This window comes from Urocitellus parryii, chromosome 4 (assembly GCF_045843805.1).
Source record: "Urocitellus parryii isolate mUroPar1 chromosome 4, mUroPar1.hap1, whole genome shotgun sequence".
Lineage (NCBI taxonomy): Eukaryota > Metazoa > Chordata > Mammalia > Rodentia > Sciuridae > Urocitellus > Urocitellus parryii.
Window position 1 is genome coordinate 62,601,372 of NC_135534.1, and position 27,190 is coordinate 62,628,561.

Genomic DNA, 27,190 nt, shown 5'->3' on the forward strand with positions numbered 1-27,190 from the left:
CTAGCAAAGCAATAAAAGCTTCTTTTTCCTTTTTCTCAAAAATAAATAAATAAATAGATAGATTAAAAAATAAATAAATATGGCTCAATTATGTAGTAGATGGATATCTATGAATTTGTTGATTTAAACTGATTCTCCACCTCCAAAACCGTTCTTTGAGTAAATGTACCTTGATCTTCTCCCCTTAGAAACTACCCCTTTGCCCCTTCACTGCTCTTAGTCCACATGGTTCCAAAAAGCTGACTTGACCTGTGGTTTCCTTGAGTGGAATACAACTCTATTTCATTGGCCAGTGAAAGCATTCTTCAGTGATTACTTTAGGGTGGGCACATTATACCCAAGCCAAAATCCCACTTAGGACTGACAGGAAAGATATATTAGCTTTTGATAGTAGTAGGATTAGCACTATTATGTCTTTCAATTAACTGCATATTCAAATCTGATCTCTTTGTTCAATACTTATGGAAGCATAATGCCTAAGAAGGACACCAAAACAAAGAAAAGCTGAGCTAAAAAAAAAAAAAAAAGAGTTTGTTTCTAATGATATCGTTTAACTCCCTATATCTAACTATATCTAAAAGTAGATCTACTTCTCAGCTATATAGTAACTTCAGTCTAAGTTACCACCTAAGTCTGTCTCTTGCTTAAGTCATATGAGATTTTTTCTGTCACTTGCAAGAGTCACAACAGCCAGGCATGGTGGTGGGTGCCAGTAATCCCAGTGACTTGGGAGGCTGAGGCAGGAGGATTGCAAATTTGAGGCCAGCCTCAGCAATTTAGCAAGGTCCTAAGCAACTTAGCAAAACTCTATCTCAAAATAAAACATTAAAAGGATTGGGGATGTAGCTCAGTGGTAAAGTGTCTCTGTATTCAATCCCCAGTATCAAAAAAAAAAAAATTCAAATAAAGTAATTGAATAAAAAAATACATAAAAAGAGTCACAACAAATATAAAATTCCTTGAAAATCATCCAATAAATAAACCTCAAACATTTTTGTGACTCAGGTGAACCTATAAAAATGCTGTAGAAAACCTAGTCTTCTCCTGGATTTTCCATTATATTCCCAAATGTACCTGGCCTTTTAGAGCTTCCAAAGCACTTTCCCATTGATAGCCTCATCTGATCTTCAAAACCGAAATAACTCTGTGAAGTCAGCATCCATACTTTACATAATTGAAGACATTTAGCTTCAGAGAATTGACTAGACTTAAAGTCATCCAACTTAAAATCAAGGCCTCTATCTCCAAATTATATCTTTTCACTATTCATTACTACTTTGCACAGTTCTCAGCAAGTCTAACCAGAGCTGGGAACTGGCTGGGCTCAGCACAGACTTGTTACTGACCACATTGTTCCCCTGACCCCTTTGCCTTGTTTCATTTAGGCCTTGCAATGCTCCTTTTCCTCACAGGCTGAGATATAGACAAGTCTATGGCACAGCATTCCACTACATGTATATAATGGAGTATCACTCACCTGACTGGCAGCCCTCAAAGTCAGTGGACTTACTCTATAAGTAGCCCTTAAACGTACCAAATGCACATCAATGGATAGGTTCTAAGAAGGAAAAAATGTCTTCTGAGATGTACCTATGGCTACACATCAGCCAACAGAAACTAAAATAATGTTCTGTCTGTAATCCCAGTTATTTAGGAGAATGAGGCAGGTGGGTGGCAAGTTCAAGGACAGCCTGGGCAACATAGCAGCATCCTGGCTCAAAATTTTAAAAACTAATAATAGCTGGGCATAGTAGCACATACCTGTAATCCCAGCAGCTGAGGAGGCTGAGGCAGGAGGATTGCAAATTCAAAGTCAGCCTCAGCAACATAGTGAGACAGTTTCAAAATGAAAAATAGAAAGGGCCAGGTGCTGTGGGGTACACCTGTAATTAGCAAGGCCCTAAGCAACTCAGTGAGACCCTGTTTCTAAATAAAATACAAAAAAGGGTTAGGGATATGGCTAAATGGTTAAGTGCCCCTGGGTTCAGACCCCAGTACCAAAACAAAAGAAATAATAAAAAAGCTGGGGGAAATACTTCAGTGGTAGAATATCTGCTTTTGGCATTCACAAGGCCCTGGGTTCAATCCCTTGAATTGCATAAATAAATAAATAAATATGCCCTTTTATATTTATTATGATCTTAAGACCCAAAAATCAGCCAAGCATGGTAGTACACAACTCTAATATCAGCAGCTCAGTAGGTTGAGGCAGAAGGATCACAAGTTCCAAGTTAGCCTCAGCAATTTAGTGAGACACTGTCTCAAACTTTTTAAAAAATAATAAAATTAGAAGTACTGGAGCTGTCTCTTAGTAGAAAAGCACCCCTAGGTTCAATCTCCAGTACCAGGGGAAAAAAACAACCTAAAAGTTGTTACTACCTGGAAACACCAACACCATACATTCAAGAGCTAAAAGTATATGAGACTTATAAAAATAAACTCTAATGGATCAATGACATAAAGACTAAAACCATAAAACTTTTAGAGGAAAAGGCAGGCACAAATTTTAATGACTTTGGCTTTGACAACAGATTCTTAGATATGACTCCAAAAGCATGAGAAGAAAAAAATAGACAAATTGGACTCCATAAAAATTATAAGCTGGAGCCAGGCATGGGGCACACCTGTATTCTCAATAGCTTTGGGCAGCTAAGACAGGAGGATTACAAGTTTGAACCCAGCTTCAGCAACTCAGCGAGGCCCTAAGCAACTTAGCAAATTCTGACTCAAAGTAAAATAGTTGGGGATACAGCTGAGGATGTAGCTCAGTGGCAAAGTCCCTGGGTTCAATTCCTCCCCCCAAAAAATTTATGGGCTGAGAGTGCAGCTCAGTGGTAAAGCACTTGCCAAGCATGTGCAAGGCCATGAGTTCAATCTCCAAAACCACAAAAATAAAAGTAAATAAAACTACTATGCATCAAAGAACATTAACAAGAAAGTGAACAGTAGAACTATAGGTGAGAATATTTGCAAATTATATAGATGATAAGGGTATAGTATCCAGAATATATAAAGGATTTTAACCACTCAACAAATGATCTGATTTTAAATGGACAAAGGACTTGACTAGACATTTCTCCAAAAAGACAAATGACCAACAAGCACTTGGGAAGATATTGATATCAATAGTCCTTAGGGAAACACGTATTAAATAATGAGATACCACATCAAGCCTACTAGGATAGATGTAATTGGAAACAAAGAAAAGAAAAATAACAAATGTTGGCAAAGAATGTGGAGAAATTAGAACCCTTATATGTTGTTGATGAGAATGTAAATGATATAGCCACTATGGAAAAGAGTTTGTTAGATCCTCAAAAACTTAAACATAGAATCAACTTAAACATAGTTACCATATGACCTCATGATTCCACTTCTAGGCATGTATCCAAAAGAACTGAACTTGCAGATAATCAAATAAGCACATGTACAAGCATGTCCAGAGCAGCACTATTCACAAAGTCAAAAGGTGGAAATAGCCCAAGTGTCCATCAATAGATGAATGTATGAACAAACTGTGAGGTACACGCATGCACACACATAAAATTCAGCAGTAAACAGGAGTAGTTTTCTGATACATGCTACAGTATGGTTGAACTTTGAAAACATTATGCCAAGAGAAATAAATAAGACATAAAAGGGCAAATACTATGATTCTACTTATATAAATATCTTGACTAGGCAAATTCACAGAGACAGAAAGTAGATTAGAACTGAACATGGTGATATACATCTATAATCCCAGCAACTTGGGAGCCTCAGACAAGAGGATCGCAAGTTCAAGGTCTATCTGGGCAACTGAACAAGATCCTATATCAAAATAAAAAATGAGATGGGAATATAGCTCAATAGTAAGAGCATCCCCAGGTTCAATCCCCAGTAGTGGGGCAGGTGGGGGGGAGGGGCAATTAGATTAGAGGTTAACAGGGGCTAAGAGGAGGAGGAAATGGCAAATTGTTGCTTAACAGGTACAGAGTTTCTGTTTGGGATGATGAAAAATTTTGGGAAATAGTTGTGATAGTTACACAACACCATGAATGTAATTATTGCCACTGAATTGTACAGTTATAAAGTATTAAAATGTAAAATTTTGTGTTCTATATATTTTATTTTCAAAAAATCTTCAAGAAACGAAGTACTGACACACATTACAATGTAAATTAATTCCAAAATATTATGCTGAATTTAAAAAGCCAGAAACAAAAGGTCACATACAGTTTTATTTTATCAATACGATATATACAGAATAGGTAAACCCTATTAGTAGTTGCCAGGTGGAGTGGAGAATGGGAGGGAACTACTAAAAAGAGAAGGGGTATTCCTGAGCTGGGGTTATGGTCAGTGGTAAAGCGCTTGTCCAGCATGTAGAGGTACTGAGTTCAATCCTCAGCACCACATATAAGTAAATGAATAAAATGAAGGTCCATCAACAACTAAAGATAAAAAAAAAAAAAGAGGTATTCCTTTGGAGTGATGGGAATATTCTGTAACTAGATAGATGTGGTAGTTATATAACATGGTGTATTTTAATAAGTGTCAGATCAGGCTGGGCAGGCAGCAACCAAAGTTGGCAGATTTAAAAGGGCCGCTGAACAGGCTTTATTGAGATAACAATAAGTGCTACTAAATTATTCCATTTGTTTTCCTTTTGTTTTTTTTTTTTTGTAGAACTGGGGATTGAACCCAGGAGTACTCTACCACTGAGCTATCCCCAGACTTTTTTATTTTTTTATTTTGAGACAGGGTCTTGCTAAGTCTCCAAGACTGGCCTCAAACTTGCAATCTTGCCTCAGCTTCCCAAGTCATTGGGATTACACATGTGTGCCACTGTGCCCAGTTCCAAATTGTTAAATTTCAAATAATTAATTTTATGTTATGTGAATTTCACCTCAATTAAAAAAAACATGTTTAATATATGAGAGATCCAGGCATAATGGAGCATGCCTATAATTCCAGAGACTCAGGAGGCTGAGGCAGGAGGACCACAAGTACAAGGCCAGCCTTGGAAACTCAGCAAGATCCTGTCTCGAAATAAAAAATAAAAATGTTTGGGGATATAACTCAGTGGTAGAGCACCCCTAGGTTCAATTCCCAGAATAAATTAATTGAATGAGAGAATTAAGAGAATCATCTGGTTATCAGGAATTAAGGCTAAGAAGCAAGGTAAGGCAAGAAATGTCTAGAAAATCAATAAATATAGTTTAACTAAACAATACCCAGGAACAACAAGCAGCAAGATGCAACTTGATACTACAGCAACCTACTGCTTCAGTGTATTAGTTAGGGTGCAGGTAAAACAGCTATAACTAAGAGACCCCCTAAATACAGTAGATTAACTCAAACAGAAATTTATTTCTCTCTGATATAATAGTTCAATGGTGAGGAGTCTGGGATTGAGAGTAGTACTTTGTTGTCCTTGATGAACATGAGCCTTCCATCTCTGAGACCAAAAAAAAGTAGTAGCTCTTATCACCTCCCAGCGAGCAGAAAAGAGAAAAGGATAAGAGAAGCACTACTTAACTCTTTTTAAGTACTAACTTACAAGTGGTACACATATTTCCACTTAGATTCCACTAATCAGAGCTGAGACATATGGCCACATTTAGTTGCAAAGGAGGCTAGACAGTTATGTACCTGCTAAAACTCAGGTGTTCTATCATTAAAGAAAGATTGAGCTGGATATATGGCACATACCTGTAATCCCAGTGACTCAGGAAGCTGAGGCCAAATTCTAGGCCATCCTGGGAAACTTAACAATACCATGTCTCAAAATAAAAATATGGAAAGGGCTGGAATGTAGCTCAATAGTAGAGCAATCCTGGGTTTAAATCCCAGTACCAATAAAGAAAGGGGAGAAAAAGGAAAGAAGGAAAGAAGGAAGAGAGGGAGGGTCAATATTGGCAAAGACAGTGGGGACACCGGAGCAGGGGTTTACCAGATAGAAAAACGTTGGAAGACATTCCAAGTAAAAGGGAAAGAAAGCATAAACAAAAGCATAGGAAAAGAGAACTATTTGCTGAAAAGACAATATGCAGAACTCAGATCATGGAATACCTAGAACACCAGGCTGAGAAGCTTGGATTATATCATCTATAAGGAATGGAAAAGCAACAAAAACTTCTGAACAGGAGTGGTCATGGGAAGATGGACTTGTTAGGAAGATGAATCTATCAAACAATTTAGAAAGATTGATAAGAATCAGACATACTTTGGATTCGCATCCCTGTTGCTACATCTATTCCTAACCTTAACTCCTCAATGACACCTTTGTTTAACCAGGCCCTTGCAGAGCAAGGCAGTAAAGGAACCCCAGTTTCACTCCTACAATGCTCAGGCAGGATGAAGTTTTTAGTTTTGCTTTTATTTTTTTATCTTTTTTATTGAGGTGAAATTCAAATAACATAAAACCAACCATCTTAAAATGAACAATAGCATACAGTATATTCACGACGCTGTACATTCACTTTTTATTGTTGTTCTGGGGATAAAACCCAGGGGCAGTCAACCACAGAGCCATATCCCCAGCTCTTTGTTGTATTTTATTTACAGACAGGGTCTCAATGAGTTGGTTAGGGCCTCCCTAAATTGCTGAGGCTGGCTTTGAACTTGCAATCCTCCTATCTCATCCTCTTAAACCGCTGGGATTACAGGCATTCGCCACCATGCCCAGCCACTGAGATTCTTAGTTCATTTTTGGAGGGATCCTTTTGAGACAGGATCTCTCTATGTTGCACAGGCTAATTTCAAACTTCTGGGATCAAGTAATCCTCCTGCCTCAGCTTCCCAAGTAGGAATTTCAGGCATGCCACTGCACCAGGCTAGAGGTTCTTAGCTTTTAATCAGAACCCAGGAAAGCCCCTGTTACTTTCACTGAGGTCTGGATTCATCCAGTCCCCAGGCACCTCTGCTCAAACTTCTGGCTTTCAGCAAACATCTGCCTGGAATCCCTAAACTGCCATACTTTCTTGGTAGCAGGCATTGAACCCAAGGGCACTTAATCACTGAGCCACATCCCCAGCCCTTTTCAATTTTTAATTTGGGATAGGGTCTCACTAAGTTGATTAGGGCCTTGCTAAATTGCTGAGACTGGCTTTGAATTTGCAATCCTCCTGTCTGTCTCTGGAGCAATGGGATAACAGGCATGCATCACTGCACCCAGCTGCCATTACTCTCTTCTAAACTTTCTTGACCTAAGCTCCCCTGAGAAAACAAGTCATTCATGACCAGAAGCAAATTTGACTAAATCTATCCCTTATTTAACACTTTTTGATGTTTCTACATTGCCCAAAGAAAATTTCAAATCTTTAACAAGACATACAGTGTCCACTATCATCTGGCAACTGCTTGTTTCTCTAGCCTTATCTCCCAAACACATTGCCCTAAAATTCTTTATTACACTTCCCCTTCTACTCATGGCTGATCAAACATGCTATTTTTCCCCTCTTACCCTATTATTACTCTTTATATTTCTTGCAAACTTATCTTGGGAAAATTTTTAATCCTCTTTCATTATTTCCTGGGACCAGCTTTGATTCCAACCTCATTTCACCCTGTGGACTACTCTGATCCACACTTAACTACCCACTATTCTCTGGACATGTCACTACCATATAATACCATAGAATGACTTTTTCCCTTCTCTTACTCTTCTACTTCTGTCATGTTACTGAGAACAGCCGTACCCTGAATACATATCTGCTTCTGCTCTGTCTAGACATTTTATTAGCATAGAGCTTCACTAGGCTTCTCACCTCAAAGTTAATGGTACCTGGAACTTATGAAAGGGATACAGTATACCCATAACCCAGTTATTGGAGGGTTGAGTACTGATCTTATTCTCCTTCACCACCTCTTCTGGCAGGTGACATACCTCTGTTAGAACAGCACTGGAACGAGTCCCATTTTACCTGGAGATATTGCTGTTTCATCTTACTTTGTGAATAGTTCTAGTTTTGGCCTCCCCAATCACCATGCCAAACCCTAGCATACCCTGGCAATTGGTTTGTACTTTGGCCTTGACTGACACTAGCCCAAGAAAGGAAAACAACATGAAGAGACTGGTCCGAAAGTAACTCTAATACTATCCCAAACTAAGGAATGAAAGTCTCAGGGAAGGGAGAAAATTTTTCCTATCATCATCAAACTTCACTTTCTAAGAATACAAGCCAAATGTGTATCAAATTGTGCACAGAAGCTTTTACACAAAGACCTTTTCCAGGTGTGTCTAAAGTTTCTAGATGTAGTAGCATCACAGATATCAGTATATTCCCAAGTGAATGAGCAAATTCCAATTCAGAACATTCAGATTTTGGCTCTCTTCAGGTTTTCAGGCCTGTGTCTTAGACACTACATTCAGCAGCAAAGCAATAATATTTAGATGCCAGCCCTCAATAACATTTTATTCGAACTTGACAATGTATTAAGTAGTACAGACCTAGGCATGAAATCTTGGGCAAATGACTTTCCCTATTTGTAAAATGGGAATTAATAGTGGTATCCTGCAGGGTGATCGTGAAGAAAAGTAAACAAATATAAATAAAGAATCTACAAATAAGCTGGGCAGTGGCACACACCTGCTGAGGCAGGAGGATCGCTACTTCAAAGCCAGCCTCAGCAACTTAGTGAGGCCCTAGGCAACTCAGTGAGACCCTGTCTCTAAATAAAATACCAAAAAAGGCTAGGGGTGTGGCTCGGTGGTTAAGCACCTCTGAGTTCAATCTCTCCTCCACACCTCAAAGAATCCACAAATTATACCTGGCCCATAGGTTTTCAACATTCATTTGTTCATTCACTCAACAAATACTTAATAATTGTATGCTATATGCCAGAAACTAAGGTGGGTGGTAGGCAGAGATAAAAGGCCTGAAAAATAAATATGTCAGATGGTGATAGATGCTGTACAGGATAAAAAGAAAGAGGTTGTTGGGGCTGGGGATGTGGCTCAAGTGGTAGCACACTCGCCTGGCATGCGAGAGGCACTGGGTTCGATCCTCAACCCCATATAAAGATAAAATAAAGATATCATGTCCACCTAAAACTAAAAAATATATATTAAAAAAAGAAAGAAAGAAAGAGGTTGTGGTGTCCTATAGGGAATAAGTGGATATTTTTTAATAGGATTGGAGAAGGTCTCACTGAGAAGGTAACATTTGATCAAAACAGCTGAGAGAAATAAGACAATGAACCATGCAAAAAGTTAGGGAAAGAAGGAAGGAAGTACAAATGCAAAGTCCCTGAGACAAAAATATATCTGTCTTGTTCAAAAACAGTGAGAAAACCAACAGGGCAGAGTGAGCAGGTGGAAAGAAAACTAACATAAGAGAAGCCAATTCATACATGCCTTGTAGTTGTAGAACACTAAGGACTTTGGCTTTTTCTCTGAAAAAGAAAATGTCAGTTAAGAAATTAGATATTCATATGGAAAAATAAAAGACCCAGAATAGCAAAAGCAATTCTAAGCAGGAAGTATGAATCAGGCGGTATAGCGATACCAGATTTCAAACTATATTACAGAGCAATAGTAACAAAAACAGCATGGTACTGGTACCAAAACAGGCAGGTGGACCAATGGTACAGAATAGAGGACACAGAGACTAATCCACAAAGCTACAACTATCTTATATTTGATAAAGAGCTAAAAGCATGCAATGGAGGAAGGATAGCATCTTCAACAAATGGTGTTGGGAAAACTGGAAATCCATATGCAACAAAATGAAACTGAATCCCCTCCTCTCGCCCGCCATGCACAAAAGTTAACTCAAAGTGGATCAAGGAGCTAGATATCAAATCAGAGACTCTGCGTCTGATAGAAGAAAAAGTTGGCTCCGATCTACATATTGTGGGGTCGGGCTCTAAATTCCTTAATAGGACACCCATAGCACAAGAGTTAATAACAAGAATCAACAAATGGGACTTACTTAAACTGAAAAGTTTTTTCTCAGCAAGAGAAACAATAAGAGAGGTAAATAGGTAGCCTACATCATGGGAACAAATTTTTACTCCTCACACTTCAGATAGAGCCCTAATATCCAGAGTATACAAAGAACTCAAAAAATTAGACAATAAGACAACAAATAATCCAATCAACAAATGGGCCAAGGACCTGAACAGACACTTCTCAGAGGAGGACATACAATCAATCAACAAGTACATGAAAAAATGCTCACCATCTCTAGCAGTCAGAGAAATGCAAATCAAAACCACCCTAAGATACCATCTCACTCCAGTAAGATTGGCAGCCATTATGAAGTCAAACAAGTGCTGGCGAGGATGTGGGGAAAAGGGTACTCTTGTACATTGCTGGTAGGACTGCAAACTGGTGCGGCCAATTTGGAAAGCAGTATGGAGATTCCTGGGAAAGGAACCACCATTTGACCCAGCTATTGCCCTTCTCGGACTATTCCCTGAAGACCTTAAAAGAGCGTACAACAGGGATACTGCCACATCGATGTTCATAGCAGCACAATTCACAATTGCTAGACTGTGGAACCAACCCAGATGCCCTTCAATAGATGAATGGATAAAAAAAAATGTGGCATTTATACACCATGGAGTATTACGCAGCACTAAAAAATGCAAAATCATGGAATTTGCAGGGAAATGGATGGCACTAGAGCAGATTATGCTTAGTGAAGCTAGCCAATCCCTAAAAAACAAATACCAAATGTCTTCTTTGATATAATTAGAGCAACTAAGAACAGAGCAGGGAGGAAGAGCAAGAAGAAAAGATTAACATTCAACAGAGACGTGAGGTGGGAGGGAAAGGGAGAGAAAAGGGAAATTGCATGGAAATGGAGGGAGACCCTCATTGTTATACAAAATTACATATAAGAGGTTGTGAGGGGAATGGGAAAATAAACAAGGAGAGAAATGAATTACAGTAGATGGGGTAGAGTGAGAAGATGGGAAGGGAGGGGAGGGAGGATAGCAGAGGATAGGAAAGGTAGCAGAATACAACAGTTACTAATGGGGCATTATGTAAAAATGTGGATGTGTAACCGATGTGATTCTGCAATCTGTATTTGGGGTAAAAATGGTAGTTCATAACCCACTTGAATCTAATGTATGAAATATGATGTGTCAAGAGCTTTGTAATGTTTTGAACAACCAATAAAAAAAAAGAAAAAGAAATTAGATAATTAAGAAGTTAGATATACAAATCCAAAATTCAGGATAGAAGTCTGAGCTAGATTTGTCAATAAATAGAAAACAATTAAAACTGTGAAAGTGGCCTTTAAATGCTATGAAATACTCAAAGTTCCCAATGAATAGCAACTGTTATTACAATTACTTTTGATTATCTGTTCTTGCACTCTCCTCATACCCTTCCTTTCAAATTTACAATTAAAACATCAGTTAAGTGAAGGTACTATGATGTTAGCAGTAAAAGCAAGAATTTTAGAATTGGGTTTGAATCCTCTTTCTCTTAGTCATTTACTAGTTCTATGACCTTTGAGCCTCAATTTTCTTATCCATAAGATGGGGCTGGGGTTGCAGCTTCACAGGTAGAGCGCTTGCCTAGCACGCGTGAGGCACTGGGTTGATCCTCAGCACCACATAAAAATAAAATAAAGATACTGTGTCCACCTATAACTAGAAAATAATTTTTTAATGGGGCTTATTGTCCCTATCTTATAGAATTGTTACTTTATGGATGGCAAAGCATCCATTCATTTGTCCAAAAATGCTTTTCTGGGGTGCGGGGAATTTACTGGAGATTGAACCCAGGGTCACTTTACCACTGAGCTACATCCCCAGAAATTTTTTATTAAATATAATTAAATATATAAAATATAAAAAATATTTTTTTATTTTAGGACAAGGTCTTACTAAGTTGCTTACAGCCTTGCTAAATTGCTAAGACTGGCCTTGAACTTTTGATGCTCCTGCCTCAGCCTCCCGAGCTGCTGAGATTATAGGTGTATACCACCACAACCAGTTTTTCCAACAAATTCCTACTGGGCCCCTATTACAGGCCTAGAACTGTGTTAAGCAATAGGGCTTTGGAACAAGAACAGGCACTGTCCTCATATAGCTTAGAGCCAAGGGACCACAATATTTTCAAGTAACCAGACAAAAGGTTTTTTTTAATTTTTATATCTTAATTAAGTAAATAAACATCCTCATAAGGTAGTAAAATAGTATGTTCTAAATTATTAATAGTTCTTATAATTTTTTAATTAAAACAAAAAGTCCAGGCATGGTGGTACACACCTATAATTTCAGCAACTCAGAAGGCTGAGGTAGGAGGATCACAAGTTCAAGGTCAGCCTCAGCAATTTAGCGAGTCCTAAGCAACTTAATGAGATCCTGTCTCAAAAATATAAAATTAAGAAGCAAAAAAAAAAAAAAGGTTGGGGTTGTGGCTCAGTGGTAGAGCGCTTGCCTGGAATGTGGGATACACTGGGTTCAATCCTCAGCACCAGATAAAAAGAAACACATAAAGGTATTATTTCTTTTTATTTATTTATTTCTACAACTAAAAATCTATTTAACAAAAAAGGACGAGGAGGAGGGCTGGGAATGTAGCTCAGTGGTAAAACACCCCTGGACTCAATCTGCAGTACAAAAAGAAAAAGAAAAAAAAAACTCAACATAATAAACTCATAGAAAATACATTTTAGATCTGGAAATATTTTTAGAAATAAGAATATCCAATTCTCTCATTTAATAAAGACAAAGAGTCCAGAATAAATTTATTTAGGACATTTACTCAGTTCATGTGCCAGGTGCTGGGAATAGAGAGATAAGTAAAACACAGTTCCTTACCTTATGTCAAGTAAATATGTGCCAAGGGGGGTGTATACCCCTAATCCCAGCAACTGGGGCAACTTAAGAAGGAGGATCACAAGTTTAAAGCCAGTTTCAGCAATTTAACAAGACCTTAGGCAACTTAAGGAGACCCTGTCTCAAAATTAAAATAATAAAAAAAAAAAGGTTGGAGATGAGTGGTGGTTAAGCGCCTTGATACTAAAAAAAGGAGTTACAGAAAGATGGAGAAAAACCCAGGAATCATGTGCATGCCTGTAATCCAAGATATTTAGCAGGCTGAGGCAAAAGGATTACAAATTTCAGGTAAGCCTCAGCAACTGAGTGAGAACTTTGTCTCAAAATAAAAAGCACTGGGGATCTAGCTCAGTGGCAGAGCACGCCTGGCTTCAATATCCTCAGTATCACAACAAAACAAAACAAAAAGGAGCCGGGAACAGTGATGCACACCTGTAATACCAATGACTCAGGAAGCTGAAACAGGAGGATCACAACTTATCTCCCTCAGCAACTAAGTGAGACCTTGTTTCTAGCACCCCTGGGTTCAACCACTGGTTTTTTCAAAAAAAGAAAAATAAAATGGAAAAGCCTTGCAGACACCAGAACCACTGACTTCCCTCAGATGAAGTAATACTCCCCCTCCAGACTAGCAACATTTCCAGAACTTTATCCTTGTCACTTGCATAGGCAATCTCAACATCAAACTCGTACTAGAAAAACAGCACTATAGGGGCTGGGGATGTGGCTCAAGCGGTAGCGCACTCGCCTGGCATGCGTGCGGCCCGGGTTCGATCATCCAGCACCACATACAAACAAAGATGTTGTGTCCGCCAATAACTAATAAATAAATATTTTAAAAAAAAGAAAAGAAAAAAGAAAAACAGCACTATGAAGCAGAAGGAGCACACCTTGGAATTCTGCAGATCTGACTGAAACTTTGGCTCCACCACTAATTAGCTGTGTGTCTTCATTCATCTGTTTCTGCATCTGGAAAACGGTGACAATGCTTACTTTTGGGAGCTGTGGTAAACATCAGCAATGTACCTAATGTGTTCAGATGTACCTAGAAAAATGCCTGAAATGCAGAGGTTACCCAATAATGCTATTATTTCTTATTATTGAAGACAGTTCTCCCTTGTTTACACCATACCTAGTGATTACAGACTTCAGCAGAGGCATAGATCAGGGCTCCCACAATAATATGGAATATTCCAAGAGTTATGGCACCTTCACTGGTCACTTCTTTTTTTTTTTTTCTTTCTCCTTCCACACTTTTTGATGCAATGTAGTTGTATATAATGATGGGATTTGTTACATATTTGTACACGCGCACAATACAACAATATAATTTACCCAATTTCAATCCCCAGGATTTCTCCCCTCCCTCCTTGCATCTCACCCTGGCTACATTTTTCTTTTCTTTTTTTTTTTTTTACACCCTGGCTACATTTTTCAATCTTTCCTCCATTCAATGTTTATCTATTCAAATCTCCACTCCACTGCACCAACTTGAAAAATAAAATCTGTGAACCTGCCCCTCCTGTCTCTTCTTCAAAATACAAACCTCTTTCCTTCTTTCCCTTACCACTATATTTCTCAAACAAGAAGTCTTTTGTTGCCTCTACACTCTCACCTCATGCACACTCCCTAAGCCACAGTAGTCTAGCTTCCGTCCCCACCCTTCCACTGAAACTGTTATCACCAAGGTCACCAATGACTCAGTAGCCTCATTTCAGGGCTCACCCTACTTGTTCTCTCAGCAATAGCCACTACTGCCCTCTTATAGAAGCTCTCTCATTCTTGGCTTCCCAGATAATACTTTCTCAGAACTACTTCTCTGATCGCTCCTCATTAGACTCCCTAACTTTACATAATGCTACACGTAATTGACAGTTCCTTGGGCTCTATTCTCAAACCCATTCCTTTCCCCATTTTATAGATTTTACTCAGGTGATCTACTTCTATGATTTCCACTATCATTTAGATGTCATGATTCCTGTATGTATACTCCTCCCCCTCTCGGAAGACCCCAAACTCATATCTCCCTGCAAGTAACAGATATTTCTCTGGATGTCACCCATAAGTATTTCAAAAACTGTCAGGCACATTGGCACATGCCTGTAGTTCCAGTGACTAAGGAGACTAAGGGAGGGCAACTTAGTGAGACCCTGTTTCAAAATAAAAAATAAAAAGGGCAGGGGATATGGTTCAGAGGTAGAGTACCACTGGGTTTACCACAATTATTTAAAAAAAAATTAACTTTCCCAAATTAGCTCTCCTTGTATTCCATGTATTAATAGCATCAAAGTAATATCCAGTCACCCAACACTTCCTCCTTCACCCTTCAGCCACTCAAGTCAACCGCCATGACCCTTGTTCCAGCCTCCTCATCTGCTATCCTAACAGCCTTCTGGCTGACTTCCCTGACTCTAGTTTTAATCTATTCATCCTAAGCAGAGGTATAAGGGAGCTCATTTTACTACACTACTCTTAACTATTATCTCCATCTTAAATATCTATAGCAAAGCTCAACTCTAATAGGATCTCAGTTCTTTGCTATGAAATACAAGGTCATTCAGGATCTGGCCCTCCCATACCTTCAGCTTCATCTTTCTGCCACTTCTTCCAAGTATCCCAAAACTCCAGCTCAAAGAACAATTCACCACTCCCTAAATGTGCCATGCTTTTTTATACTTACACTACCAAATCACCTTCTAGAGTCTCTGCCTGGCATAGTATTGGTCATCCTTGAAGATCAAGCTTTAAACAGCTTTGATATCTTCCCTGACTCTCTTAGATATTTTGATCCTCCTTTCTCTCCCAGTACATTTTCTATGTACCTCTATTGCAGTGTTTGTGACGCTGTATTGTGGGCATTTGTGACGCTGTATTGTGGGCATTTTGTCCATGTGGGTTGCTCATGGACAAAAACTATTTTTCACAACCCTTGCAACTTGCCCAGATCTCAAGATGAGCAACCAGACTGACTAAAATCTAACAAGAAACACTCCCCCACTCTGTCAGGAGAGCAAACTCTAAAAGCAGCAGGAAGTTTCACTGGGTTCAACTTCCCCTCTAGCAAATACCTCCAGATGCTGCTTGGACTCTGACCCCCAAAGGAGCTATTCCTAACCTGATTCCTGAGGCCCCACTGCCTGAACAGCCTTTTCAATAAAAAGAGGAGAGCCTCCTTAAGATTAAAATTCTTTGGAAAATAATTTATAAAATGGGCTGTGACTCCAGGGAAGACTGGCAACTGCCAGATACATCTCAGAAAAAAAATGTGAAATAACTCCAAGACCTTTTTCTTTTTTTTTCTTTTTTTTTTTTTAAAGAGAGAGTGAGAGAGGAGAGAGAGAGAGAGAGAGAGAATTTTTAATATTTATTTTTTAGTTCTCGGCGGACACAACATCTTTGTTGGTATGTGGTGCTGAGGATCGAACCCGGGCCGCACGCATGCCAGGCAAGCGCACTACCGCTTGAGCCACCTCCCCAGCCCAACTCCAAGACCTTTATACACTTTCAAAAGCATATTTCTTTAACAGTCTAGACTCATATTCGTGACTTCAATTTGCCCCTTGGGAAAATGCCCTGCCCCATACTATCACAACAAGTATCTTCACTGAGCAGAAATCTATAATGACTTCTCTCGGTCTAAAATGGTATAACATAGTAATTAAGAGCAAAGACTGAAAATTTATCACTTAGGCTTGAATTCCAACTCCACCACTTTTTTTTTAATGGCATGCTTCATAAATTTGAGTATCATCCTTGCACAGGGGCCAAGCTAATCTCTTCTGCATGACTTCAATTTTTAGTTTATGTGCTGCAAAGCAAGCCCTTCACCACTTTTTAACCATGTGAGTTTGGGCAATTTATTTAAGTTCTCTGAGCCTCAGTTTTCTCTTCTGGGAAACAGTAAGATAATACTACCCTGTTAGGGTTAGTTTACTGATTAAATAAGCTATTAATAAAGATTAAACAAACTTAACATTAAAAATGCTAAGAATAGTGCCTGCTACATGGTAAAGACTTAGTAAATTATATATAAGCTTATTCAGGTTTCAAGACCCTCTGTCATTCACAACCTGGAAAAAAAAAAAAAAAAAACTGTTGCCCTGTCCCAGTTCATTTTCCAACATCTACCAGTTCCCAATCCTTTTAATTTCTGACCTCATTTGTAATCCTTTGCCTCTACTCACAACACCAATGAGCTTCTGCTCAGTTCCTTCCTCCATCCTTAGTTTCAAATTCTCCCTCTGACAATGCTACCTTCAGCTTCCCAGGAAATAACCCCTGCCGTAATATCCCACATACAATACACATAACAACAGTATAACAGGGTACAACCTTCTCCAGAGAATTCTATTCTCTGCTCACTCCCAACTACATTCAAGTCATTTTCATAATCCAAATGCCTACTGAGCTTCTGCATTATATAAACATTAAGCAGAGTTTTAGAGGCTGGTTAAGTCACACCATCTCTAGGAAAACTACTAGACTACAGTGATTCATACAAATGTCTGCCTTCCCTCAACTACTAAAGTTTTAACTATAACATATACTTCCATGTTCATATCATCTAATCATCTCTCCTAAATTTAATTCCATGAGGCAGTGTCTGATTTTCAATCAATACATTCCCATCATCCTAGAACAGTGACTTGATCATAGTAAATGGTTTATTTTATTTTTTTAGCTATAGATGGGTACAATATCTTTATTTTGTCTATTTTTATGTCGTGCTGAGGACTGAACCCAGTGATTCACATATGAGAGGCAAGAATTCTGTCACTGAGCCACAACCCCAGCCCAATAGTAAAAGTTTAAGAAGTATTAACTGGATATAACCAATCTAACCCAATTTCTTCATCCTTTTCATTTTTCCCCATAGTACTGGGGATTGAACCCAGATATGCTCCACTGAGCTATATCCCAGCCCTTTCTATGTCTTATTTTAGACAGGTTCTTACTAAACTGTTGAGGCTGGCCTTGAACTTGCAATCCTCCTACCTTAGTTTCTAGAGTAAGGGAGGGATGAATTAGATCCCAGTGTCCTCTATCCCTCTATCTCTATGCTCGAATCTCCTCTATCATAGTAATGAGCACTACCAAAGATGCATAGATAGACAGATGGAAGAAAAGGAGGAAGGAAGGAAGGGAGTCAGGAAGGAAGGAAAGCAGAAAGGAGAAATGCCTTACTCAAAACCATATCGCTGATTAATAGCAGAGTGAGGACAGGAACTCAAAACTGTTTTTTAAGACTGAAATGGTAAATGAAATCTCACCCCACCACCACCACCCCAACCTTCTTCTGGGACACCTACAAATTACCAAGAGGGAAGATAGTTCCCTGGTTGTACTCTTAGTTTCATATAGCTTCCAACCTATCCAATGAAGAGGTAAGAGAGAAAAGAGGGGCCATTATCAGATATTCCCAAGAGCTTCCTAGGTATGACTTTAGGAAGCTCAAGCCAGAGTGGGTTACCACCAGAGACAAATTCACTTGACAGCTGCCCTCCTGGAAACAATTAACTTAGCCGATTTTCCTTTGATAGAATCTTAAGCTTGAAGGGAGTATTTTGAAATTACTTGGACTGACAACTGAATGTTAAAAACCCTAAGAAGAGCCAAGTGCAGTGGCACATACCTATAATCCCAGTGGCTTGGGAGGCTGAGGCAGGAGGATCACGAGTTCAAAGACAGCCTCAGCAACAGTGAGGTGCTAAACAGCTCAGTGAGACCCTGTCTCTAAATAAAATGCAAAATAGGGTTGGAGATGTGGCTCAGTGGTTAAATGCCTCTGGATTCAAGCCCTGGTTTAAAAAACAAACAAACAAACAAACAAAACAAACAAAAAAAAACACTTAAGAATGCCTAACTTCCTTTGTCCCCACTTGAGTTGGATATAGAAGAAACACAGCCTAGAGGTTAACATTTAACATTTAATAAGAGCTAATATGTCAGGGAGTCTGATAAATGTTCAACATAGATTATCTCATCTTAATCCTCAAAATAACCCTGTGAGGTTAATAATATGATTATCTCCATATTACAGATTATTACAGATGAAGTAGGTTCAGAGAAGTTAAGTAACTTTCCCAAAACATTACAGGTAGCAGCCAATGGGACAAGGCAGTATGATCCAGGACCCATGCATTTTTATCACTAGTTGAAGTTCAACTTATCTGGGAAGACTTCCTCGACAATGTCCCCCACCATCAAGATTAGGAGGCCCCTACACCCTCACTATCCTTTACCCCACTATCTCTATACTCCATTCCTTCTATCATAGTAGTCAGCACCACCAAATGAGTTCCATAAGGACAAAAACTACTAAATTTTACACTTCCTATGTCCCTTGTACCTAGCATTGCATTTGTGACTTAATCAAGATTTTTCTTTTAGAATAAACAACAACCAAGGAATATAGAACAATGAAGGAAAGACACAGGCTTTAAAGTCAAAAGTATTTAGATCTAAATCCAGGTTTAGCCAATTCATAGCTCTGTATCCTGAAAAAGCCACTTGACCTCTCTGAGGCTCAGTTTCCCTATCATCACAATAGGGATTAGATTGTGACCACATATGTGATGAATCTCTCTGCTCTATAAATCTTGCAATGGTCTTAGATAAGTAAAGCAATATTTTTTTATCAGTTTCCTGGATACAGATTTAGTTTTGTGATATTAAACTACTTTTCATAAATAAATAGTAATGAAAATTTGTTTTTAAATGTAACCAATAGTGTAGTGAAAAAATAAGCTAAGTACCTTATGAAGTGCTTGCTGCATTAAAATTACTGTTTTATTACCATTCTTCTCATTTCTCCTTCTACATATGCTGATAAAAAAAAATTAAAAAATAAAAGAACAGTAGTCCGGGAATCCAGAGTCAAATGCTATAACTTAGTTCTGTACTTCTCCTCTCTGGGTTCAGTTTCCTTATCTACAACTCACAGAACTGCTGGTTCAGAATAAATTAAATAAAATGTGCTTGAGGGTTAGGGTTGTGGTTCAGTGGTACAATACTTGCCTAGCAGGTATAAGGAAATAGGTTCAATCCTCAGCACCACATAAAAAATAAACAAAATTAAGTTATTCAAAAAATTATGGTCTATTTATCAAAAAAAAGTGCTTGAGTGGATAAATAATACTAAACAGAGGAAAGAAACTATCATTCCCTATCCTCTAAATAAAACTTTTTGCTCTTGGAAAAAAAATAAATAAACTATCATTCCACCTCTCTGGCTTATAAAATCATTCCTCACCAGAATGCACACTCTGTCTTGAAGCTCAAGAAAGAAGACTAATCTTTCAAAGGTTTAGCAGTTATAAAGGGATGGAGTATTTGCAATGTCACTAGGAGAAAGAGCCAATCCCACCAAGGAGCTAAAGTAAGACACTGCCAAGTGGCTGTGCTCCAGGAATCCTTAGCTAATTAAGGCTTTGCTTCCCTTCCCCGTCTGCCTGTGACCTCTGCAAAGGCTAGAGAACACCAAGTGCTCCACATCAGCTCTTCTCTTGGCCAGAGTGACATAAGGTATTACTGGCCAAGGATCAGCGTAAACTATTGCTAAGAGGTTCCTGTCCTTGGTTTTCCTTAGAACAAGGTGAAAAACAAGGAGTCTTTCACTCCTTGTCCTTCGATTAGCAATTCAGAATTCTGAAGAATATGCCCTACACACAGCTACTAGGAACCTGGGTCTGGAACATTCCAGGTGTGACACAAGTGAAGCCAGTCAGGCCCTCTGGATAGAGGAAGAAGCCCTCTTGCATTTGGAACTGGAGGTAAAGCAAAGGGACTGGTCCTCCCATGCTCAGCTAAGAATATCTAATTTTAGATGCTCCCAAGGCAACTTTCAGGCTCTTCTTCAAGTTGCATAGGCCTCAAGGACTTAACCACTTCCTTTGCTCATTAAAGCAGAACTCCTACTCCAACACTTAGTACTCCCTTCCCCCACGCCTGGTTCTGGGGGTAAAAGCCAACTGTCTCCCCCTTTTTGTTGCAGGAGTTTAACTGTTAGGTTCTAAAAGAATATAAACTATAAACAACAAACATGGGTACATAAAAAAGGTTTAAAAAGTCTTAATAGCTGGGGATGTAGCTCAATGGGAGAGCATTTGCCTAACATGCATAAAGCCCTGGGTTCAATCCTTAGTATCACCCAAAAAAAAAAGAGTTGAAAAGTTAGTTACAGTCACTGTCCCCACTTCACAGTGCCTGGTTCCTATAATAAATGTTGCTATTAAAGAACAGCTACAATCCATTAGTTTTTAAAACTTATTTTTAAACAATAGAATGACAATTTCTTTCCTCTGTTTAGTATTATTTATCCACTTAAGCAAGTATTTTCAAGTATAGCTCAAGTCAAGCCTAATTATGAGTCTCAATATTTAATTAGGTCTCTAATGAAATAACAGAGAGAGGTAATAAACATCAATGAATCCTACAATCATTAGGCAAAAACTGACACAAGTGAAGCCAGTCAGGCCCTTTGGATAGAGGAAGAAGCCCTCTTGCATTTGGAACTATTTTAAGGAAATATTTTAATGAATACATCAAGTTGACAACCTCTGACCCTACTCATTCATTTTAACCTCACAAAAAGGAAATCAGACGGATTCAGTTAGAGAAGAAAGAAAAGGGGGGAAAAGATTAAACCTAAATCCGACCAAGCCTTAGGATCAAACTCCCTATTTACAGGAAATACAGAAGATATAAGAATGTCTTAAATGACACCATAAGAAGACAATCAACAAAATCCAGAAATTGGAAAAGCCTTTAAGACAAATGATCTACTTCCTCTATACAAAATTGCAAGAAAAGAGAAAAAAAGAAGTGGGAAGCTATGGATAAGGCTCAAGATTTAGATCAAGCAATGTATAGACCTTCTTGGAGTACTGATAAAAACAAATCAATTCTGCAGAAATATCAGGGCGGGTATATCTCAGTGGTAGAACAAATGCCTAGCATTTAAAAAGCCCTAGATTTAATTCCTACACAATCAATTTAAAAAAAATCATGGTCATTACAGGAAATTTAAAATAAAATCACAATATTATTTTAATTGAGAATATTAAAGGGATTTATTGGTTTTTTAGGCATGATAATGATATTTTGGTTATCTTTTCAAAAACAGTTCTTTTGGGTATATAGTATCTGAAATGTTTACAAATGGAATTTGCTTCAAAATAATCTAAGATGATGGAAGAATAAAGATGAAACAAGATTAATAAAATTGTCCGTGAGTGCACAATTTTAGATAATGAGTAATGGGCACATGAGGGTTCATTATATATATTACATTTATTATTTTTTTAAATATGTTTATAATTTCCATAATAAAACTTTTTAAAATATATTTTCATTATAGATGAACACAATACCTTTATTATTATATGGTGCTAAGGATGGAACCCAGTGCCTCACATGTGCTAGGCAAGCACTCTACCACTGAGCCACAACCCCAGCCCCACAATTAAAAATTTTTAAGTTCAAAAATTAAAAGTTGGCCAGGCATGATAGTGCATGCCTGTAATCCCAACAATTTGGGAGGCTGAGGCAGGAAGATTCCATTTCAAAGCTAGCCTCAGCAATTTAGGTGGCTCGGGTTAAGTGCCCTAGGGTTCAACCCCCAGTACCAAAAAAATTAGAAACTGGAGATACAGCTCAGTGGTATAGCTCTTGGTTTGTTCCCCAGCATCTCAAAAAAAAAAAAAAAAAAAAAAAAAAAAGCTAATTGTGGAGGGACTACAATCTACAATTGAGACTTATCAGAGGAGCCTCAAGTTCTTAGCAATGACTCACCCCTCCCACAGTGATTCCTGAGGTACCTCTGAGAAGCCAGAGGACACCTGAAAAAAAAGCTTAAGAGTCACTGCTGCATTGGAAGAAATACAGATCCTGGGTAACAGAAACTGGATTCAAATCTTGGCTCTGCTGCCTTAATAGAAGTATGACACCTTACAGAAGTTACCCTCAGAGCTTCATCTTACTCTTGTGCAAATAGGGCTACCTCCCAGAATAGCAAATAGGATCAAATAAGAGATTGAAATATTTTTATGTTAGAAGAGAATTTGCCTTTTATTTCTGACAGTAATATTAGTCAACTCTCACCCCATTCCTAACTTTCATGCCAATCCCTTCCAATCTTCATCAAATACACATAAATACACATAAATATTCTGTGAATACATGAGAGGTGGCAGGAATCAAGATTCAATCAGCCAAGTGCAGTGGTGTATGCCTTCAATCCCAGCAGATCAAAAGGCTGAGGCAGGAGAATCACAAATTCAAAGCCCGCTTCAGCAAAAGTGAAGTGCTAAGCAACTCAGTGAGACCCTCTCTTGAAATAAAATACAAATAGGGCTGGGGATGGGGCTCAGTGGTGAAGTGCCCCTGAGTTCAATCCCCAGCACAAAAAAAATTCACTCAGTGGGCAATCCCTATATGTGTGGCCATCCGAGGACACATGTCTCCAAATCACCATCCCAAAAGATTAAAAAAAAAATTAAAAGGCACATGTTATGAAGGCCAACTATTGGGGGGAAATGGCTGAATACATATATACACATGTATATGTGTACATATGTAGCTATTAATATTATTGTATATATGTATACATATGGTTACATATGTACACACATGTGTGTGTATGTGTGTGTGTGTGTGTGTGTGTGTGTGTGTGTGTATCAGTACAGTACTTTATCAGTTTAATTGCAAATAAACAGCTCTTCTGTGGGGTCATCTTAAGATTACATATACCTCAACATTGATTTTGTTATGACAATTTTCCTCTTAATCAACTGCATCATAACAAATAATGTGGTTGTAAGACTATGATATTATCACTATTTTGCACAATGTCATTGTAAGAGACCTATTCAGTTATAATTTTGTAAGCATACCAATGATCAAACCTGCATGGACATTAATTAGAGAATGGGGTAATGGGACAAAAATGTTGCAGGTACTTATCCTCAATAAAAATGGAAAATGTTATATGTTTTGGGTTTATAAGCATAACAAAAGAGCTACCTTAAAATGATTATGCATAAACTTATAAGTTCTATTTATTTTGAAATTCTGTCAGTGTTAGTGACAGTTTATTTAACTGCCTGTTCCTGACTCCGAAATAGTGAGACCAATCCTTTTATCAACACTTAGATTACCTTCTTTCACAGCCCTTTATGTTTTAAAGGGTTTTGTCTATAAACAAAGTGCATTTACTGGGAAATAATTCAACCTTTCCAGCTGTGTTTATTAACACTACTTTTTCTTCTCAATATGTTGATCCAGATTTTAACCAGCCATATACAATTATCAAAGCTTCATAACAGGGGCTGGGGATGTGGCTCAAGCGGTAACGCGCTCGCCTGGCATGCGTGCGGCCCGGGTTCGATCCTCAGCACCACATACCAACAAAGATGTTGTGTCTGCCGAGAACTAAAAAATAAATACTAAAAATTCTCTCTCTCTATCTCTCTCTCTCCTCTCTCACTCTCTCTCTCTAAAAAAAAAAAAAAAAAAAAAGCTTCATAACAACATGTTTGAGCTAATATTGCTAATGAACAAGAAAGTGAAAGTAAACATGTAGATATTCAAGCACTTAGCCCTGTTATTTTGGCTTTACACTGTGTCCAAGGTCATTCACTCACTGGACAGGTTTATGTCCTATGATGCCATCAACTTCCAGTCAAAGAACTACTCAGCACAAGCAAACTAATGTACACACAGAACTAGCATAACTGAAATCAAAAGCAAAGATATGTTCATTGTATGTAAATGTACAATTTCCATTATGCTTATTAAAATCCTGAGAGCAACTTAAATTCACTATTTATTCAAAGATAAATATTTATTAAGCATCTCTGTTAATCTGTGTTAGCTAGGCATTATGGATATAGTGAATGAGATATAATAGTTCATGGCCTCAGGAGATTCACACAAACATATCCCTTTACTGCTTTCATGGATTGCTAAGGTTCCAAAATCACAGGACACCAAAATTAAGAGAGTGTTACAAGAGATGACATTTTTATTCTCTTATGAACACAATTTGTCAAAAGGCAGCCTGCTCCAAGAAGCAGATTCAAAATCACCAGTCTATGGGGAAGTTACAAGCTGCCCCACTGCTAGAAAATTAAGAAAAGGGTTTCTGAGATCAAGGTTTTTGTCTACAACTCAACAAACGTTTACCAAATTTCTACTTTGTCCTTGAATACAAGGCTAGCTGAGGAGTGAGCAAACGGTGACCCTATTTTCAAATCCAACACAACACCTATTTTTATAAATAAAGTTTTTCTAGAACACAGCCATACATTTTCATTTACATATTTTGTATGGCTGCTTTTCTGTTGAAACTTACTGTGCGGCCCCATTAAGTCTGAAATCTTACTGTTTGGCCTTTCACAGAAAAAGTTTGCAAACCTCTCTGTTAGAGACTCTGGAAACACAGAAATGTATGTTTTGGGGGTTTTATTTGTTTGTTTGGTTGGTTGGTACTTAAAAACCCAGGGGCACTGAACCACTGAGCTGTATCCCCAAACCTTTTCTTATTCTTTAAGATAGACAGCCTCACTAAGTTGCTGAGGCAGGCTTTGAACTTGCAATCCCCCTGCCTCTGCCTCCCAAATCACTGGGATTACAGGTGAGCACCACCATGCCCAGCTATATCTGTATCTTGACCTGGGTGGTTATTACATACATGAGCATACACATTGGTAAATATTCATCAAGCATTTGATTACTTTTATTGTATGTATGAGATAACTCAATACTTGTTTTTTCTGATGAGATAAAGATTAATCAGTCCTGGGGATGTGGCAACTGCTGCAGCAGTAGCATGACAGTGAGCACAGTAGGATGGGAGAAAGAGCTTTCCATTCATTTTGTTCCAGGAAGCTAGTGGAGGAGAAAGTAAAAATCCGCAGTAGGTGGGTTCTGATTACTGGTGCCACTGGACTTCTTGGCAGAGCTGTATACAAAGAATTTCAGTAGATTAACTGGCATGTTTTGGGTTGTGGTTTTAGAAAGGCAAGACCAATATTTGAACAGGTTAATCTATTGGTTTCTAATGCAGTTCATCACACATGCATGATTCTCGGCTTCATGTTATAGTATATCGCACAACAGAGAGGCCAGATATTGTAGAGAATCAGCCAAATATTGCTTCTCAAGTTAATGTGGATGCTTTTGGAATATTAGCTAAGGAAGCAGTGACAGAGCATTTCATATCTGTAATAGCTAAGATTATGTATTTGATGGAATAAATCCACCTTATAAGGAACAAGACACACCAAGTCCCCTAAATTTGAATGGTCTGCATTTTCTCCTAATTTTGTTAGGAAAAAATGCAGACTTGGAAAACCATTTAAGAGCTGCTGTTTTGAGAATCCCTGTTCCACATGGGGGAAGTTGAAAAACTTAAAGTACTATGACAGTCATGTTTGTTGAAGTGCAATTCAGCAATCAGTCAGTAAACATGCTCTACTAGCAGCAGAGGTTTTCCACATATGTCAAAGATGTGGTCACTGTATGTTAGCAGCTGGCAGAGAATGATGGAACTGACAATTAAGGGAACCTTTCACCGGTCTGGTAACAAACAGATGACTAAGTACAAAATGACATGTGTAATTATGGATGCCTTCAACCTCTTCAGCATTCACTTAAGACCTATTACTGACAGCTCAGTTATAGGAGCACAACATCCATGAAATGCTCATCTCAACTGCTTTAAATTAGAGACATTGGGCATTAGCCAATGAACACCATTTTGAATTGGAACCAAAGAATCACTCCAGCCTTTCCTCCCTGGCAAGAGATGGAGACAAACAGTCTTCTATTAATTTATTATGGATTTTTTAAAATGAAAAGTATAATATGTGACACTTTTTAAAGAAAAAAGAAAATCATCTGTAAGGTACTCTTTAATTGCAGCTCTTAATGATCTCTCAGGCAAATGATGGTCTTGTACTAATGAAACTGTCGAAAAAAACTATAGGCAATGAGGCTATTTGCAGTAATGATTTTTGTTTATCATTTCATTTGTTCTGTCTTAACTTGCGGTTTGAATAAAGTAAACTATAATTCTTAAATATTTGAAAATCAGAAATGAAACAGATGTGCTATAAACATATTTTGGATGAAATATATTGTTATTACAACTTCCATATTTTCAGAGTGTTTTGAGGGGGGGTTGTTGTGTTGGTTTGTTTGTTTTTTGAATTTTTTTATGTTTTGTTTTTGTAGTTGTTGACTCTTGTATGTTGATTGTTTGAAAATGGTGGAGCATGTCTGTAATCCCAGTGGCTCAGGAGGTTAAGGCAGGGGGTTGCAAATTCAAAGCCACTCCCAGCAATTTAGCAAGGTCCTAAGCAACTTAGCGAGACTCTGTCTCAAAATGAAAAATAAAAAGGGC

General features: G+C 38.2%; 1 protein-coding gene, 1 non-coding gene and 1 pseudogene across 6 annotated transcripts in view; 1 reads left to right on the forward strand and 2 right to left on the reverse strand.

Moving 5' to 3' along the window:
- Stim1 (stromal interaction molecule 1) overlaps positions 1–27,190 on the reverse strand; it is a 215,609-nt gene that overhangs the window by 152,965 nt on the left and 35,454 nt on the right. The window lies entirely within an intron of this gene.
- LOC113191391 (U6 spliceosomal RNA) lies at positions 16,503–16,609 on the reverse strand. The gene has a single exon (XR_003301874.1). It is a non-coding gene; the product is annotated as a U6 spliceosomal RNA (small nuclear RNA).
- On the forward strand, positions 25,616–26,618 carry LOC113191354 (methionine adenosyltransferase 2 subunit beta pseudogene; annotated as a pseudogene).